The sequence below is a fragment of the Oryzias melastigma genome, linkage group LG6, assembly GCF_002922805.2.
Source record: "Oryzias melastigma strain HK-1 linkage group LG6, ASM292280v2, whole genome shotgun sequence".
Taxonomy (NCBI): domain Eukaryota; kingdom Metazoa; phylum Chordata; class Actinopteri; order Beloniformes; family Adrianichthyidae; genus Oryzias; species Oryzias melastigma.
This window is the reverse complement of record NC_050517.1, coordinates 32,400,373-32,418,605: the sequence shown is the minus strand read 5'-3', so window position 1 is coordinate 32,418,605 and position 18,233 is coordinate 32,400,373. Positions and strand designations below refer to the sequence as shown.

Sequence of the window (18,233 nt, the reverse complement as noted above, 5' to 3'; positions counted from 1 at the left end):
GTTGCTAAAGTACTAGCTTAACTCATAATTAGCCCAAAAAAGTTCAATAGATGCCAAATTTGCCAAAAACGTTAGCATGGTGCTAATTTATTAACTAAACTTCAGAATTGTAAAAAAAAAAAAAAATGTAGTAGATATGTAATCCGCCAAAAATGTTAGCATGTTGCTAAAATATTAGCCAAACAAAAAAATTAGCCTTAACTATTTCAGTAGTATTAATTTCCTTAACATGTTGAAAGTTTTGACACCAAACTTACATAAGTTGCAGAAAGTGTACAAACATTTGAAGAAGTATGTAAAATAATTGCAAAATTTGCATAAAATTTCAGTTATTGTGTAAAAATTCGGAAATTGCATAAGTAAAAGTAAAAGTATGAATGTCCTAAAAGTACTAAATATTTTTAACTGAATAAATTTGAAGCATTTTTCATTCATTTTTAATGAGAAAAAAAATCGCATAAATTAAATAAAATCTCAAAAACCATAAAATATACGAATATTAAAAAAAGCAGGAATGTCCTTAACAAGCGGAACATTTTGATACCAAGATTGCAGAAATTGCTGAAAGTGTCATGAGGTTTTATGAATAATAAAACGTACATACAACAATAATACAATAATAAAGAGAAACAGAATCACTTTAGTGTGAATACTTACGAAGCATTCACACAACAAAAGGAGCGAGGTTTCTTTATCCTTCCAAAAATGTAAGAATTGCACCAATTTTTGCCAGATTCTTTTTACGTTCAGACCAAAGAATCCCCATGAAATGATGGGGTACGGTACATAACATTGGGGCTGAAACGTGAAGACAGACTAAAATGAGGCATAAATTCCAGAAGAATCCACTTTCCCACGCGAACCCCGGAGCATCAATCCGCTCTTTCCTCTCCGGTCCGCGCTCACCTCACGAGCCAAACAGCCTTTTCCTCACCCTGAAAACTGACATCATGAAGAATCTGATGCCTCTCCATCTGGGTTTGATCAGCAGCATCTTCTCCCTGGACAGCTGCTTTCTGCACATATTTTTATTTATTTTTTGGAGAACAATCCCGAAGGTCGGGATGGAGAGGTGGATAACAGAAAGGTATTAAAGTTCTGCTCTCACAGACGTAGACGGCAGAGTTACGTGAGAGCAGCTGAAAGGGTCCCAGCCACGACGTCAGACTTCTTGAAACGTACACGGTTTGACCAATCACAAAATTGAACTGTAATACCTCGCTTTAACCTGTAGGGGGCAGCACACAGGGGGGTTTTGACTAGATTTTCAATAATTAAACAATTTTATTTTTTAATTTATCAAAAAGTTGCCAATGACCAACAGACAGAACTTTTAAAGAGCTTGATTAACAGAGCGTCCTTCTGTTTTGTCATGTTTGGTTGACCATTTATTAGTTTAAGTGGTTCGTTTACGTGTTTTAGTTCTATTTTTCCTCTCCTTTGAGTTTTTTAGTGAATAATGTTGGTCCAGTTATTGTTTCACTTAAACCCAACTATTGGTGGTTGTTTCATATGTCTTTTTTTTTGTTTGCTTTTTTGGGTCATTCTGCTTGTTATTTTTCCATTATTTAATTTGACAAAGTTCATTTTTCTCTGCTGCCAGATTTAGGTTTTTAAGCCGAGGCTGAAGTCTGATATTAGTTAGACTTTCTGATAAGAATAAAAATAAAAGGATTTTCCAAACTGAATGATGCTTCGCCGACAAAATTTCCTCCAAATAAAACCAAAGTCTGTGGTCACCAGACTATTATTTTTATTCCACCTTTTGCTTTCTAATTGCTCAACCAAGCATGCTCAGGAAATGTGCTTCAGATTGTTTCTAAGAGACAGTTTATTCCAGTAATAAAGCAGAAGTTTCAGCTGAGTTACTTTATTACTGTGAACTTATTTTCATCAAGTCGTCGAGCCTGTGGCCTCCTGGGAGGCTTCATGTAAATGTGTGAACAGATCTGGGAAATTCTGACTTGTTTCACTCAAATGTGCAAAAAGTCTGATTAAAAAATAACGTTTAAACAGCTTCCTGCCCCGCCCCCAGTCAGGATTTTAAAAGATTTGTCGTCAACTTAACGTTTAATAGAAGCTGCTGCTTCAACTGCAACGTTGCTCTAGAAATAAAAGATCTGCTGATATTTTCACAACTGATGCACAATGGTTCGGTTAGGGTTAGCGTCAAGTTTTCAGCCTCATCGCTTCACGGAAGCATTGACTCTTCATTTAATATTTAAACGAATCGCAGACGCAGATGACATTAAAAGATCAAGTTGTGAAGATCTCTACAAAAGCATCGGTAATCATATTATCATGTCTGGGTTCATGAGATCATTCAGTGTGTTTTTCCTTAAGGGTTTGTTTTTTTACTTTTCTCTTGTAAATTTATGATATTTTTTGAAAACTATTAACATTTTTCTCGTTAATTTATTATATCCATCCATCTTCTTGACCGCTTCTTCCCTTTCGGGGTCGCGGGGTGCCGGAGCCTATCCCGGCTGCTGATGGGTGAAGGCGGGGTACACCCTGGACAGGTCTCCAGTCTGTCGCAGGGCCTCAATCACACACCCATTCACTCTCACATTCACACCTAGGGGCAATTTAGAGTCACCAATTAACCTATGAAGCATGTTTTTGGACGGTGGGAGGAAGCCGGAGTCCCCGGTGAAAACCCACGCATGCACGGGGAGAACATGCAAACTCCACACAGAAAGGTCCCAGCCGGGATTTGAACCGGGGCCTTCTCGCTGTGAGGCGAGAGCGCTAACCACTTGCGCCACCGTGCAGCCCGTTAATTTATTATATTTTTTTGTAAATTAATTTTTTGGGTCAAATTGTGACATTTTTTTTTGTACATTTATATTTTTTTTTTGGTCCAATTCTGACATTTTTCCCGTAAATGTATTTCATTTTTCTCTCGTGAAAATCTGACTTTTTCGTTTTTAATTCATTCTTTTTTGTCAATTTATTCCTTTTTTCTCCTAAATGTAGGACTTTTTTTCTTGTAATCTTATTACCTTTTTTTCTTTAATTTATGGCACATTATTGTAAATTTTAAACTGTTTTTGTAAACTTGTGACATTTTTCTGGTAAATTCCTGGATTTTTCTTTGTAAATGTATTCTTTTTTTGTCAATTTATGACTTTTTTTGAATTTTGAACGTTTTTCTTGTAAACTTATGACATTTTTCTAGTAAATTTGACTTTTTTCCTGTAAATTGCTAACTGTTTTTGTAAACTTATGACGTATTTCTAGCAAATTATGACTTTTTTCTAATAAACGTATTACATTTTTCTCGTAAATTTATGATTTCTTTCTTGTGAATTCCATTTTTTTTGTAAAATTATAACATTTTCCCTGTAAATGTCTCGTTTGTCGTTTCAAAGTCATAAATTTACAGGAAAAGAAATCAGAAATTTAGCCTCTGACATCTCAAGTAATATATATATATACGACTAAATTCTCATGATTTTATGAGATTTAAAGAAGTAATCAAAAAACTTTTTTTTGTAATGGTAAAATGACCCTAATACTCCGTCGTAGAAAATCTAAAGTTCTGGAGATCAATTGAATTGTTTTGAGCATCGCTGCTTCTTCTGTGTTGCAAATACTGGCACACACCTGAACAGCGCCCTCTAGTGGTTCTTAGTGGTAAACATCCACTAAAGGTCGATTGTTTGCTAGTGGGAAAATAACAAATAGTCACATCTGAGTCCAAACTATCCAAAAACACGCCTTATAATCCAAAAAATATAGAGAACTAATTTTTCAGAGTTGAAATTCAGCCAATAACCTGCAGCAGATATGTGGAGGTGTTCCAGTTTTAGAGGAAAACCAATGTCCTCATTTGATCTCTGATGTTTAAACAGCATCTAAATGATTAGTAAATTACAAGCTAATTCATTCTCTTTTGTTCGTTAAATATTGTTGCTGCTGCCTGCTGTGAATTGTTCAGTCACTTTCTCCGTGGGTTAAAAAAGGTAACCGGCTTTCACACTTGTCATTCTGTTTGCTCCTTCCAGATCCGCCGCATCCTCCTAATTACTCACTCCTTCATCCTTTTCTTCCTCTCTCCTCTGCAGCCGGGAATGCTGTGAGAGCGTCCTCATTAGGAGACGGCGGGTTGGGATTTCTCTTTTCAAGCACAAGTTTGAAGCTTGCTTTCTTTTTTTAGGGGGGGGGGTACAATCAGCCGTGGAGTGTCCCGGTGGGGGAAACACTAAAGCTGAGCTATGCAGCTGAGTGTGGGAAGAAAAGTAGAATAAGTTTCACCTGAATGCCTCCACTCTACCAAACACCCGGGTTTGTCATTCACAGTCATCAGCCACCCCCCACCCTCATTGAAAGGGTCCTGGGGGGGATCCTGCTCTAATGAGGCAGCAGGCATTATGTTGGCTCGCTGCAAACCGAGTGTGGAGCTTTTTTTTTCCTCCACTAGAAGCTACACTCACTACCAGCTACTTTTACCAAGAGTGAAAGAGATTCACAATTAATGATGCAATTATGTTAATGGCTTCACAAAGCGCTTTGTTTGCATCTCCTCCTACTAAATAAGTATCAATCCTTTTTCAGGAGGACTGAAAGAGGAGAGACGGTCTCTGCGCCGCTGGCTGAGGGGAAGCTAAGCTCCCTCACACGGGGGTTTTCTGCTCGTGTGAAACCGAGAAGTGGAAAATCTTCAACATTTTCTGTCAGGTTCTGGCGGCTGAAGTAACTGACGGAACGACATTCACGTGTTGGTAAAGACTCCTGTTTGACTTGGCTTTGATTTATGGGAACGGGCAAAGAGCAGGCTTTTATTTTCTTCAAAACGTCCACAAATATCATTCAAAAGGTCAAATATGAATAATGACTATTGACAATTTTAGAGTTTGAGTCCTGAAGTTAAAAACAGAATATATGGAAGATGATTCGGAAAATATCAGAAGAAAATATGAGATTTTCTAGTAAACATCCTCAACTCCTCACATACTGACGTTTGGCTAAGGACCAGACCAGAACCAAACTAGTACCACACCAGTGCCAGACATGCAAACCGGTACCAGACGCAAATGGTACCAGGTTAGGGTATCTGTAGAATATCTTCGCCTACTGGTGCACTTTTGGGTGAGGCGCGGTACCAGACACAGTCCCGGACGCAAACCGGTACCAGATGTGGTACTAGACCCAAACTGGTACCAGACACTGTACCGGGCCTAAACCATACGTGGTCCTGGACCCAAACCAGTACCAGTCACGGTACCAGACTCAAATCCGTACCGGACACGGTAGTAGACCCAAACCGTTACCAGACATGGTACCAGACCAAAATCGGTACCAGACACTGTATGGGACCTAAACCATTCACCAGACACAGTCCCAGACCCAAACCGGTACCAGATGCAAACAGGTACCAGACACGGTCCCAGATGCAAACCAGAACCAGACACAGTACTGGACCCAAACTAGTGGCAGACATGGAACCGGACTCAAACCAGTACCAGACACTGTACTGGACCTAAACCATTTACCAGACACAGTCCCAGATGCAAACCGGTACCAGACACTGTAACAGACCCAAGCCTATACCAGATGTGGTACCGGACCCCAACCAGTAGCAGACACTGTACCGGACCCAAACCGTTACCAGACATGGTACCAGAACCAAACCGGTAGACTACATGGTACCGGACTCAAATAGTTTTGTTTCAATTACAATTTCTATTTTTCAAGTTTCAATCCATTTTTTCGTTCACTTTACGTTGATCCTGATTTGACCTCATAGGGGGTTCTCTGCACCAACTGTCAGAGTTCTGTCTCCGCCTCTGGTCAGTAGAAGGAGCCATCCTCGGTTTATTGACTCACTACATCTCCCAGCAGCCCCTCCCATCGATGATCCACGTGAGTCTGAAGCAGAACACCGAGTGCGAAGTCTTGTTTGTGCCGTGTTGTCTGCATTACCGAGCGTTTTTATTCTGACCTGACATTCTGTTGTCTTGACTCTGTTTCTGCTCCGACTGTTGGTCTGCCGCCTGCCCCGACCCACACCTGAACTGTGTCATCCAAAGTCTAATACTTAAAATTCTACGATCGGGATTGACCTCTGCTTGCCTGATCCTGCTTTAGCTTCACAGATTTATCGTATCTGATCTCTAATCAGTCTGTTGCACTTGGATCCAGCCGTCTAAACTCTGAGGTGAACTTCTAATGAACTCCTGCCGCTCTGCAGGAACTATGTCTTAAAACAGACCACTGGGAACCCTTTGAAAGTAGAAGATGATCAGAGAAAGACTTTAAAACAAAATAATCTCTTGCAGAAAGAGAATCTCCTTCTATCACTTCTGCTTTCACAGACCAATGTGCTAACATTTATATTAGCTTATTTCTAATATACAAAAGTTGTGTTTAAGTTCCCTTAATGAAATAAAATCCACCTTAAGAGACGCAGGTGACAAGTGAAGAAACCTGGCGTGATTTCCATCACTTTGCATGACTGGATTTCAGTCGGTCGGTTGAACTTTCAGGTGAAACCTTCACGTCACACGACGGAAACAGAGTCCAGCTGCTGAAACAGAAACCAGTGAGAAGAGTTTATCCTGGCAGGATAAGTTAAGAACGCTGCAGCTCTTCTGTTCATGCAGAAAACGTTTTATGACTTAAGAAAACTAGAGATTGATGTAACAAAAACAACACTGTTTAAACTTTTAGTGCACCTTCAAAAACTGTTCAAATTTGAATTAAAACACAAATAGTTTTGTTCCTAATTTGCCTTTTCTTTAGTGAACATTAAATATTGGCTGGAAATGTGCTTAAAGATTGAACAAGATTCACATTTACAGCACAAAGCTACAAAATAAAAGCAGATTTAAGACTTCAGTTCTTAAGTAAACAAATGTTTTGTTTACAATAATTTACAAGGTCCACGACTTCATATAGATGGTTAAAAATAAACAAGTAAGCTGCTGATTTAACTGTTTTCTGAAGTTCTCTGCTGATGAACTTGATGCAGTTACTGACACATCAAATATTTACTTTGTTTTACCATTCTTTCAAATTTTGTGCCTTTTTAAAAATTATATTTCACATTCATACATGAAAAATTTGAAATCCTAGACAAAAAAGTGAATTCTGAACTCCTTTTAAAGTTTTAAGCATTTGAAAAGTTTTGGACTTTTTTCCTTTTAGTCTCAAGAATTTTAAACTGAAATTTGAACTTTTTTTGTCGGCAGAGACACATATTAGTAAGATAAACATTTCAGCCGCTAATCTGTGTTATAATATTGTTATAATCATCAGTTTTCTATAAGACAAATTGAAAAAAAATATATTTATTGAGCGCAAAATAAACGTAAATAAAATTTAATTTGGTACATTTTTTAAATCAAACTTTATTTATAAAGGTCTCTTTGTAACAAACAGTGCTTATACATAATAAAAACTATTTAAACAAACTTTTCTACCTAAAACATAAAAGTAGAAACAGGAACTTCAGAAAAATACAATTTTAAAACAACATATTAAAACTGCATATAAGACTAAGATGGGAACTAAAAATCTGGCTTGTTGCTTAAGTAGGGAAATAGTATTTTGAATAAATGATCTCACAATTTAAAGTTCTTTCCTATTTTCCCCTATTATAGACTTTATTTAAAAAAAAACATCTAATTTGAATCCTTTTTTATTATTAAAAAAAAAAATAGAATAAATGAGTAGATCTGTTCTTAATTGGTTTATGTAAATCTGACTGTAGTAAATCCATCAGCGTGCCATCCATCATCAAAACACCGACATCCTTTGCACTCAGCCCTCCAGATGTAATTATGAATATGGAGATGCTGATCCTCTGGGTGATGGTGTTTTGATTAAGCCAAGAACAGCAGTAATTGGAAACGTTACACCTGTGAGTTTCTTCATAATTACATTCCTTTCTGCAGAGCGAAGCTCCACTCCGCTTTCACGCTGACAGTGGATCTGCGGGCACGAAAAGGTTGATCGTTCTGTTTCTCTGAGCTTCTGCAGACGCAGATGAACTAAAGGTTAATTGTGTGATTGCTTAGTCAGCATTCACACTAGTGATTGTTCTGCTCCGTTTTTCCGCACGTAAAAACTAAATCGCAGTTTCAGCGATTTCAACAATCTTGATATCAAAACGGACATTACTGCTCGTATTGTTGGTATTTATAAACTTTATAGTTTTTGAAATATTGAGCAAAATAAGCCCCATAGGAAACGAATAAGAAGTCTTCAAATTTCACATTTTTAATTAGATTAGCAACAAACCTTTACATATTCATGGGTTATGTTTTCATCTTTTATAGTATTTTTCAGAAAATATGGAGTTTAGAAAAAACGTTAGCTAAATGCTAACGTTTTTGGCCAATTTGTTACTACTGTAGTTTACTGAAGAATTTTGAGCTATTTTGAAGTTTAGCTAGTATTTAAGCAATGTGCTAGCTTTCTGGGCTAATTTGTCATTTACTCACGTTTTTCAATGCTAATTTGGTGTTTAGCTAATATTTTAGCATCATGCTAACGTTTTTGACTAATTTAGGTTACTGAGGAATTTTAGGCTACTTTGGTGTTTAGCTAGTATTTAAGCAACATGCTAGGTTTTTATTTTTTAGCTAACTTGGCATTTACTGAGTTTTTCCTATTTGGAGTTTAGCTAATATTTTAGCATCTGGCTTTTGGATTATGTTGTTATCTATTTAGGTTTTTAATCGACTTATTTAGAGTTTAGCTTATATTTTAGCAAAAGGCTAACGTTTTTGACTAATTTAGTTTACTGAAGAAATTTGGGCTATTTTGGAGTTTAGCTAGCATTTAAGCAATGTGCTAGCTTTTTTTTTTTAGCTAATTTGACATTTACAGAGTTTTTTCTATTTGGACTTTAGCTAATACTTTAGCATCAGCCTTTTGGATTATGTTTTTATCTACTTAGACTTGTATAGGCTAATTTAGCTTCTATTTTAGCAAAAGGCTAACATTTTTGTCAAATTTAATTTACTGAAGAATTTTGGGCTATTTTGGAGTTTAGCTAGTATTTAAGCAATGTGCTAGCTTTTTGGGCTAATTTGTCATGTACTGACGTTTTTCTATGCTAATTTGGAGTTTAGCTTATATTTTAGCAACATGACAACGTTTTGAGCTCATTTGTTATCTTCTCAGGTTTTTATAGGTTAACTTAGCGTTTAGCTTCTATTTTAGCAACAGGTTAACGTTTTTGACTAATTTAGATTACTGAAGAATTTTAGGCTATTTTGGAGTTTCGCTAGCAACAAGCTAGTTTTTTTGGGCTAATTTGGAGATTAGTTCATGTTTAAGCAACACACTAAATATTTTTGCAAAGATGGCATGTTTTAGGGATTTTTAAGCAATTTTACTACAAATGTTTCCTGAAATTGAGGTCAACTTCTGTGCTCTTTCATAGTTATTTAATAATATTTTCAGTCTTTTAGCAAATTTAGCATTGTCCAAATAGATTTTGCATTTTCAGCTAATCCATTTTTAAATAAATGATGTCCCAATTTTCAGCAAACAGCTTCAGCATCTTCAGTGACTACTTTCAGCCATTCACACTGGGATTATCACAGGTAATAGAACCTTTCTGGTTAGACTTTAAAGTGACGGAACGTCCTGCACAGATTAGTTCTTTACTTTGACGGTAAAACTCGACTGTTTTTCATCTACAAAAAAAGTCTGTTTCTCTAACAATCAGTGTCTCAACGACAACACCTAAAGCCACGCTACACAAACTGAACAAGGGCTTCCTCTGACCACACAATGGTGCAGCAGGAGAAATGAATACTAACGAACGCTGGACAATCCGCTCTGTGTTTGGAAGGACTTATTGAAGGCCGTCTGCCAAGAGGTTCTCTGGAGGTTTTCCTTTCCCGAACAAAACAGTGACTGGCAGACTGTTTGCACTTGTCCGTCACCTGTCAGATGACGGCAGGGAAAAAACAGCCGACGGCGACTTGAGTCAACTGAAGATTAGGAGGAAAGGGTGGTCGAACAACAACTGCGCCCAGGAGTTTCACTTCTCGCAAACGAAGCAGGCCACAAAACGCTTAAATCATGATTTATTTCACGAGATTTTTCATAGGAGCTTTGAAGGATTTGGCTAAAAATGAGGCTTTGGGTTCAGACGTCTGACTGGATGTGTTTCACAGTGTAAAATCAATCACGGCGCTCATTGTTTTTCATTTCATTCATCAAAGCAGCGCTAATGAAAGCAAAACAGCCGTGCAGAAATCGTAGTAGTGAAATATTTTGATTAGCCACGATGAAAGCTCAGCGCGCTTTAAGAGCTCTGTTGACATTCGGGCTGTCCGTGTTTCCTCACTGAATGACGCTTCACATGTGCCACGGATTGGACATGGAAAGAGTAACACAACACTTGCACGGGCAATTAATGTTCTTACCCAAATGTGCAGAGTGGGACTAACGCTCTGCAGATGGATGTTTACGGAATGGGAGTTTAATGGAAAATTAATTCTGCTGCTTTATTCAAAATTAACAGGCAAAACATTTGAATCTCCCTAATTTACTGCTCCCACTAAAGCTTTAGTGTCCACCAGGGTTTGAATAATAAACGACTGTTAAAGCACCTTACTCCAGAAAATACAGCCCAGCTACTGTATTTGCTGCAATAATTCTCTTTATTATTTGCTTTAAAGTCTCCTATGACAATTTTTTTTTATTTTAAAGAAGGTTTCCAGTAGTTTTTTTTAATGATAATGAAGTTTTTAACCAAATCCCACAACCTAAAAACTAATTTTTCAGTTTAATCTGAAGCCTCTGTTTCCAAAATCTCCTCTGCGGGGGCGTGGCTTTTGGAGCTCCGCCCCTGATCCCTCCCTGTCTGATAGCTCTAGCATAAACCTTCACAGCTGCTACATAAAAACTTCAAGCAATATCAATAATGTCCAGCCGTATGGTTCTGATCCGGATGTCAGCTCCGACGAAGAAGAGAAGATCTTCATGGACAGAACTTCCTCCAACTTCTTCTCTTTCAGAGGAAAATGCCGCACATGCATGTTAAAAACTCAAAAACTAGAATTTTCATTGGATAGGGACTTTAAAACACACAGCAGTAAAGTTTCTCTGTTCGTGTCATCGTGGTTCTACTTTCCCTGAAGCGCCTTGGCCACAAAGCGCTGTGTGTTAAACACACACCATCCAATGAGTCTTTATTCTCTCCATACTAAGCTTGGCAGAGTTGTTCAAAAGTGTCACACTTCTCTCCTAAAATTGTGACTTATTTATGACTTTTTCTTCTTAATTATGTTTTTATTTTGTCTGCCGCGACTTAAACTCCAGAATGACTTAAAGTGCAGAAAAAGGTTAATAGAAGTTAAGACGCACGAGGGATGCTGCCAAACAATGTCCTTACTCCACACTGTAGTGGTTAGTAAGATTTGGGGTTGGACCACGTAGGAAAGAGGCCTAGAGGAAGACCAAAGAGGAGTTTCATGGATGTAAGTGAAGGAAGACACGAGGGTGGCGGATGTCTATTAAGAGGATGTAGAGGTCTAGACAAAGGCAGATGATGCGCCCCCTAAATCGGGGTTCTCAAACACAATTTACCTCGAGGACACTGAGGGCGGAGTCTGGCGGAGGCCGTATGGAGCTCCATTTGAAATATGTCTTTGGTCCATTGTCTATGTCTACTGAACAAGTTTATTGAACATTTGTTCATGTCTATGTACTACTAAGCAATATCTTCTGCATGTCCTGTGAAACGACAGGAGCTAACAACGCTAGCAACTGTTGCTAAGAACTTCTCTGATGACCAGATCCAACGACAATAGTAAATACAAAGTTTTAAGCATGTCAAACTTCAGATCTTTCAATTTTGGCCGCGTCGCCCAATTCGCGGCTTGTCGTTCAAATCAACTTGCTGGTAGACCTTCACGCTGCACCGTCACTCAAATCCCGTCGTGAGACTTCAGATCGCCTCATCTCGCTTCTGTTCCGTTGATTTATCATTCAAACTGGCCGCCGCTGCCGCCGTGCAAATCGTGTTTGGTATGAATGTACTTTAAGGGGGCCTCAAAATATCAACTTGGGGGCCGCATTTGGCCCGCGGGCCGCCACATGCCCTAAATGTTCACAATTATCCCTTTATTTGATACGTGATGTAACTTGATTTTCACAAAAACAAAGAATTTGGGTTACAAAAATCATCGCTCCAAAAATAATAACATGGAGAATTTTTAGCCTTTTTTTCTTAATAAGTCATCAGTCAGTTGGGAATTTTCCGCTTTTTATTTCAGTTGAAGTCTTGAATCTAAGAGGTGACAAAGCTGAACTCCAAATGATACAATTTTAAGACAAAAATTAATATGAAGATGTCTTAACCAAAATAAAAACAATATTTTAAAGTATTTGAAGGAATCGTTTAGAGGGGACGATGGTGGGAAAATCCATCTGCTTCCCTGCAGTGGATGACTCACTCAAAAACACAAACCTCAGCTCGCTGTGTGTGATTTAATCACCAAAGTGGGGAGGATTTGAGTCAGTGAGTCATGACTGCCTCTGACTGACCACTGAACATGCCGACTTCACATTTCTGGATTCCCGCCATTAACATGTCTGAAAAAGGCAGAGCGGCTGCTCTCGGAGCCTGCAGTCATTCATCCGCAGAAATCCAATTTTCTTTTCAGTGAAGTGTCCTTCATTGCATCATGTACTTGCCACACACTGCTCAGCGTCAGGACTGGATATAAATTTCAGTTGATGGGAGACGAAGGGTTTCAGTTTTTTTTATTGGACTCAGCAGCTTGTCGTTCATCTCTGACGTTCAGCCAGACGGGCCGATGAATTCCAAATCTGTATTTAAGGTGGGTAATGTCATAATAAAATACCCCCAGATGCCATCACAAAGAAACAGACTTCTAAAAGTGTTCCTTTCACTGAACGTCTTTCCATTTTCATAACAGGCTTTCTTTGACCACCTCATTTACATTTCAGCTGCAGTTTTCAAAGGAGAGACGCCGTCAAAGGCTTCGCCTTGGGCCGTCCTTCAGATGTGGCGCTCAGTTTGACAGATGAAGCTCTGGTCATTCTCCGTACCCGTCCTCCATTCAGGGGAAACTGTGGCTTCGTGCACAGCTGAGTGATCTCAGGGATGCCTGCCCACTCTCACGCCGAGCAAAAGGACGTTTCTATTTCTGATGTCATGGTTGCCTTCCAGTTTCATGTGAAAACAACAAAAAAAGAGATTTCTGTAATCATTTTCAAATACAACAAAATGGTGATAAATAGCCCAAATATTTTAGCAGTTTCTTTCAAACTAGAGTTATTAAAGGTAAATATTGCAGATTACATCTGTAACATATTTAGCCAATCAGTGACACACTTTCTTTAATTAGTTTGTGTTGACTGACTTTGTGGGTGGTCTGTGGACGAATACCTCTACAGGTGACACATGAAATATCAAGATCGTAGAATGTTCAGTAAATGGATTGTCACTAACAGGCAGACATCTGGTTTATTAGTTCAGACAGTAACTAAACACAAAGAAGTCCACAAAGCTAAATCAGGGTCAGACAGGCAGAGGTCAATCACGAGAATGGGATCATCCAAGAGGAGACTAGAGCTGTCAGAGTTCAGGCGAGGGTCAGGGCAGGCGGCAGGCGATCAGAGAACGAGCAGGGTCAGAAACAGAAGATCAGGTCCAGATAGAAACGCTCAGTAATGCAGGCAGAGTGGCACAAACAATACTTCCCAACTCCTCGAGGTGCTGGCAGTTCCCATTAAATCACTGGCCCTCAAATTCCAGGCACCAAACCAGAACCGGTCCAGTACCGTGATGCTTAGCGCACCGGTACCCTAACCCGACAACAGCCAAGATGCAGTACCAGATCCAGAACCGAATGCGAACCAGTACCAGGTTAAGGTTAGGGTACCAGTATTGGACCCGTCCCGAAGACCAGTGCGCATCCAGTACTGCATCTATCTGGTACTGACCCCAGTACTGTATCTGGTACTGTAACTGGTACTGCATCTGGTCCGTTGTCTGGTTAGGATGCCGGTGTGCTACGCGTCGTGGTACTGCATCCAGTACTGTTTCTGGTACTGGATCTGGTACTGGATCTGGTACTGCATCTGGTACTACATCAAGTACCGCATCTGGTACTGTAACTGGTACTGCATCTGGTCCGTTGTCTGATTAGGATGCCAGTGTGCAACGCGTCGTGGTACTGCATCCAGTACTGTTTCCGGTACTGGATCTGGTACTGGTTCTGGTACTGCATCCAGTACTGCATCCGGTACTACATCAAGTACAGCATCTGGTACTGCATTCAGTTTGCGGCCCAAAGGATGCGGACCCTTGATTTTATGAACAGCCAGCACGTCAAAAAACAACAAGTTGGGGTCACCTAAAACGTCAAAAGTGATGCGTAAGGGTCCTTAACCAAACGTCAATATGTGACGGCTTTGGAGTGAGAGTGTTTTTATTAAGGAGGACACATTTGTCATTTTTGTACATGTAAATACACAAGTACAAGTACTTAAAGTTATGCACAAAATGTATTGTATGAGTTACAAATAGAGAATTATCCACACACCAATCAGATGAGTCTACTTTATCTCCATAAGCATTTCGCCCTTTCCAATATGGCGTTCAACTTTCTATATGCAAAAAACTAATGTAGCGACTCTAGCTTATATATCTCATTAATCAAGACCATCATCCAGTTTTCTAACTGGTTTAGAATTGAGAAAACTTCCAACCTGAAAAACTAAATCTAAAAAAGCCTCTTTAAAAATGTTCTTCAATAGAATCAGTCTGGATGAATCAGAGTCTTCACAGATGTATTTGTAATAGATCAGTCACGTCTCTTTTGTGTACTAAGGTGTTTAGAACTGTGTTTAGCTAAATGTTTTTTTTTTTATTCTTTGATGTTTGATGAAAAACAGAGAAAAGGTCACTTCTGACAGTCGGGGAAGGGGGCGGGGCCTCACCTTTTTCAGCAGACACAAGTTGGATCAATAAATCCATTCAGCTCTCATTAGTTTTTCAGCATAGCATTGCTGCACCTCCTGGTCAGGAGCAGGTGCCTGATAGAGAATCATCTCCATTTGTCAGAGGTAAACGAGGGTCCCCGCTCTGTCATTTCAGGCCACAGCCCTGCGCTCTCCGTAACCGAGTGTCAACTTGGACGCCGTTCCCCCGACCATTATTCTTTCTAATTGAGCAAAGATGAAGACAAATGGCGGCGATGAGAAAGGGCAGAAGAGTTTCTGTGATTTATACCGCTTTGGAGCGTGTGGGTGGTGCGTCAGAGGACGGCTTGCTAGAGCGCCCTTTCCACCGCTTCTCCCTTTGGACCTCAAGGAGAACGGCTCTGCTGCATCATAAATCTTGGGCCAACAGAGAAGGTTGCTTGGTTATGAGAGGGGAAGTCTGGGAGCGGGTGTGAGGGAAGGAAAGGACGACCGATTGCCAGGTCATCGCTCGTGGCGCCGCTCAGCAGCGTTACCTTGACAAACTAAAGTGGAGGAAAACGCACGACTAGCTTCCACAACTCATTAGCGAGCGATCATAGCTGTTTCATGTTGTCGGATACCTGGGCGGCTTCGCTGCACCGCTGTGCCGATTCTCTTTGATGAAGACTTCAGAGGGAAATCATGAATGAAAAGCAGAGAACTCTGCACGCTCCACTTCCTTCAGCAGCCCTGAAAACACACAAATGAGCGCACACCTGTTTGTAAAAGTCCGACTGCTTCCGGCAGCCTCACACATACCAGAGGACGGCTAACGACATTCACAGCCGCGGCGTGATTACACGGCGTGTTAACACCCCCGAACACAGGCGGCCTCAGGAGGGAGAGGAATTTCTGCAGCCCGACACAGATGTTATCAGAACCACCAGCCTGGAGGTGACCACCGCTGTGCGCCTGTTCTACCGAACCCCACAGCGCCCCCCCTGCAGGTCCTTCATAAAGAACCGAGGGGTTAAATAAAGGAACAAAAGGCAACCACTCGGTTTGTATGGGGCTCCATTTGTGCCAAATATGTTTTTGCCTCCACTGCTATGTCTTTGGTCCATTGTCTAGTGAACAAGTTTGTTGTTCATGTATATGTAGTACTGAGAAATATCTTAAGTGTCTTCATGTTCTTATGATGATTGTTTTGTATTTGGTTTATGATGTTTCAGCTTGCTTGATTTCTAAAACTGTTTTTTATTTGCTTTTGTTGTTAGCTGACAGAACTGTCAGAAAAGTCCTTAGCAACAGTTGCTAGCATTGTTAGCTCCTGTCGTTACACAGAGGTGTCAGAAAAATCCCAAAGCAATTGTTGCTGGACGCCATACTCCTAGCTAGCATTGATGGCGCGGCGGCAAAAGCGGCAGAATTTGTATTTAGGAGCTTCTGGGATCAAATCCCACTTGGAGCCCATAGTGTTTTGTTTTGTTTTTTTTTAACCCCAAACTGTTCAATGCAGGTACACTAAACATTTTTAAGCTGGACCACCACTACAAATGACAAAATGGCCTTTTTTTTTTTTTTTGTATTTTTAAACAATCAACATTCCCTCAATGTTTGCACTATGGAGACAGTCAGTGTTAAAAGGGATTTTGAACTTGCAATATTTTTACCATCCACTAGATGGCGCAGCGGCATTAGCAACAGATTTTGAAATCAGAAGCTCCTGGAATCGAATCCCACTGTGTTTTTTTTTTTTTTTTTAACCCAAAACTGTTCAATGCAGGTACACAAAACATGCTAAGGACTTTTCTGACAACTCTGTGTAACAATAGGAGCTAACAATGTTAGCAACGGTTGCTAAAGTCTTTTCAGACCACGTAGTGTAACGACAGGAGCTAACAACACTAGCCACTGCTACGAAGGACTCTACTGACTGTTCTCTGTAACGACAGGAGCTAATGACGCTAGCAACGGTTGCTAAAGACTTTTCAGACCGCATAGTGTAATGAAAAGGGCTAATGACGCTAGCAACGGTCGCTAAGAACTTTTCTGACCACTCTGTGTAACGACAGGAGCTAACGATGCTAGCAACGGTTGCTAAGGACTTTCAGACTGTGTAGTAAAAAAACAGGAGCTAACAACTCTAGCAACTCCTACTCTACTGACTGTTCTCTGTAACGGCAGGAGCTAATGACGCTAGCAACGCTTGCTAAAGACTTTTCAGACTGCGTAGTGTAACGAAAGGGGCTGATAACTAAATCAAAGACAATACAAAGTTTCAAAAGTAAAGCAAGCTGAAACCTCTCAAAGCGAATACAAAGTAATCATCATAAAAACATGAACACGCTAAAGATATTGCTTAGTAATACATAGACAAATGTTAGTTTAGTAGAAAATGGACCAAACTAAACCCCATAGATCTGTAGATCCACAGTGATGGTTTAGACTCTCACTTGTCATTTCTTCAACCACCATCCATCATTCAGATCTGCAGGTTGATGATTAATGAGATTCTCCTCGTGTCACAGCCTCGGGGCTTAAGAGAGGAATTAGATTTTCAAATACAGCAGAAGCATAACGAGGAGTCTGTATCTGAACTCTTCCACAGACGCCCCCGGACGACCTTTTCTCAATATCTGTGAATTTGACTTTAATTCGTTTATTGACTCCAACTTCAAACATGTGGGATCAACCTGGAGAGACGAGGGAATAAAAACGGACTTTTTCTCGATAAACTCATCCAGCAGGCATCGGACCAGTTTTTAAAATAAATTCAAGACCGAAGAATTCAGAAAAAGCCGAGAGGATCAAACGGGAGGTCGCTGATGAAGCTTTTCAGCCTGAAAAGAGAAGAAATCTGCAGCAGCTGGACGAACAAAGGTGCAATCTTCACATGAGGAGAACTAAAAGACATTTAAAGAAAATAGGGAGTTAAAAGTTAATTCATGAATAATAGATTCAGAACAAAATGACCAGATAGAAAACAGAAAGATAGCCTCTCTTCCTGAGTGTATCCATCATTTCTTTAAATAAAAGAACTCTAAATGAGGAAATAAAAAAGAAAAAACGACCACCTCCCTTCCTTTGAGTAAACAAATATTTAGATTTTTGCGGATAAACGAGCAAACAAATAAACAGAAGAAGACAGCTCAGTTACGACCTGATTTTCTTCTCTCGTTTTTATAATTTTTTATTTTGTTTGTTGATTTTTACCTCCCATGTTTTTTCCTTTTTTGTTTGTTATTTGTTGTCAGATATATTTAGATTTTTTTGTTATATATGCTTATTGGAGGGTTAAATCATCGAATCTTTCCGAGGTTTATAGG

The 18,233-nt window shown here is 39.6% G+C and overlaps 2 long non-coding RNA genes across 2 annotated transcripts; one reads left to right on the top strand and one right to left on the bottom strand.

The window, feature by feature from the left end:
• Positions 1–5,792: 5,792 nt before the first annotated feature.
• Positions 5,793–17,974, top strand: LOC118598899. Its single transcript, XR_004948128.1, has 2 exons — positions 5,793–5,868; positions 15,098–17,974. It is a non-coding gene; the product is annotated as an uncharacterized LOC118598899 (long non-coding RNA).
• LOC118598898 lies at positions 12,322–15,861 on the bottom strand. The gene is made up of 3 exons (XR_004948127.1): positions 15,724–15,861; positions 14,941–15,654; positions 12,322–13,158 (listed from the first exon to the last, which is right to left on the bottom strand). It is a non-coding gene; the product is annotated as an uncharacterized LOC118598898 (long non-coding RNA).
• Positions 17,975–18,233: the final 259 nt, after the last annotated feature.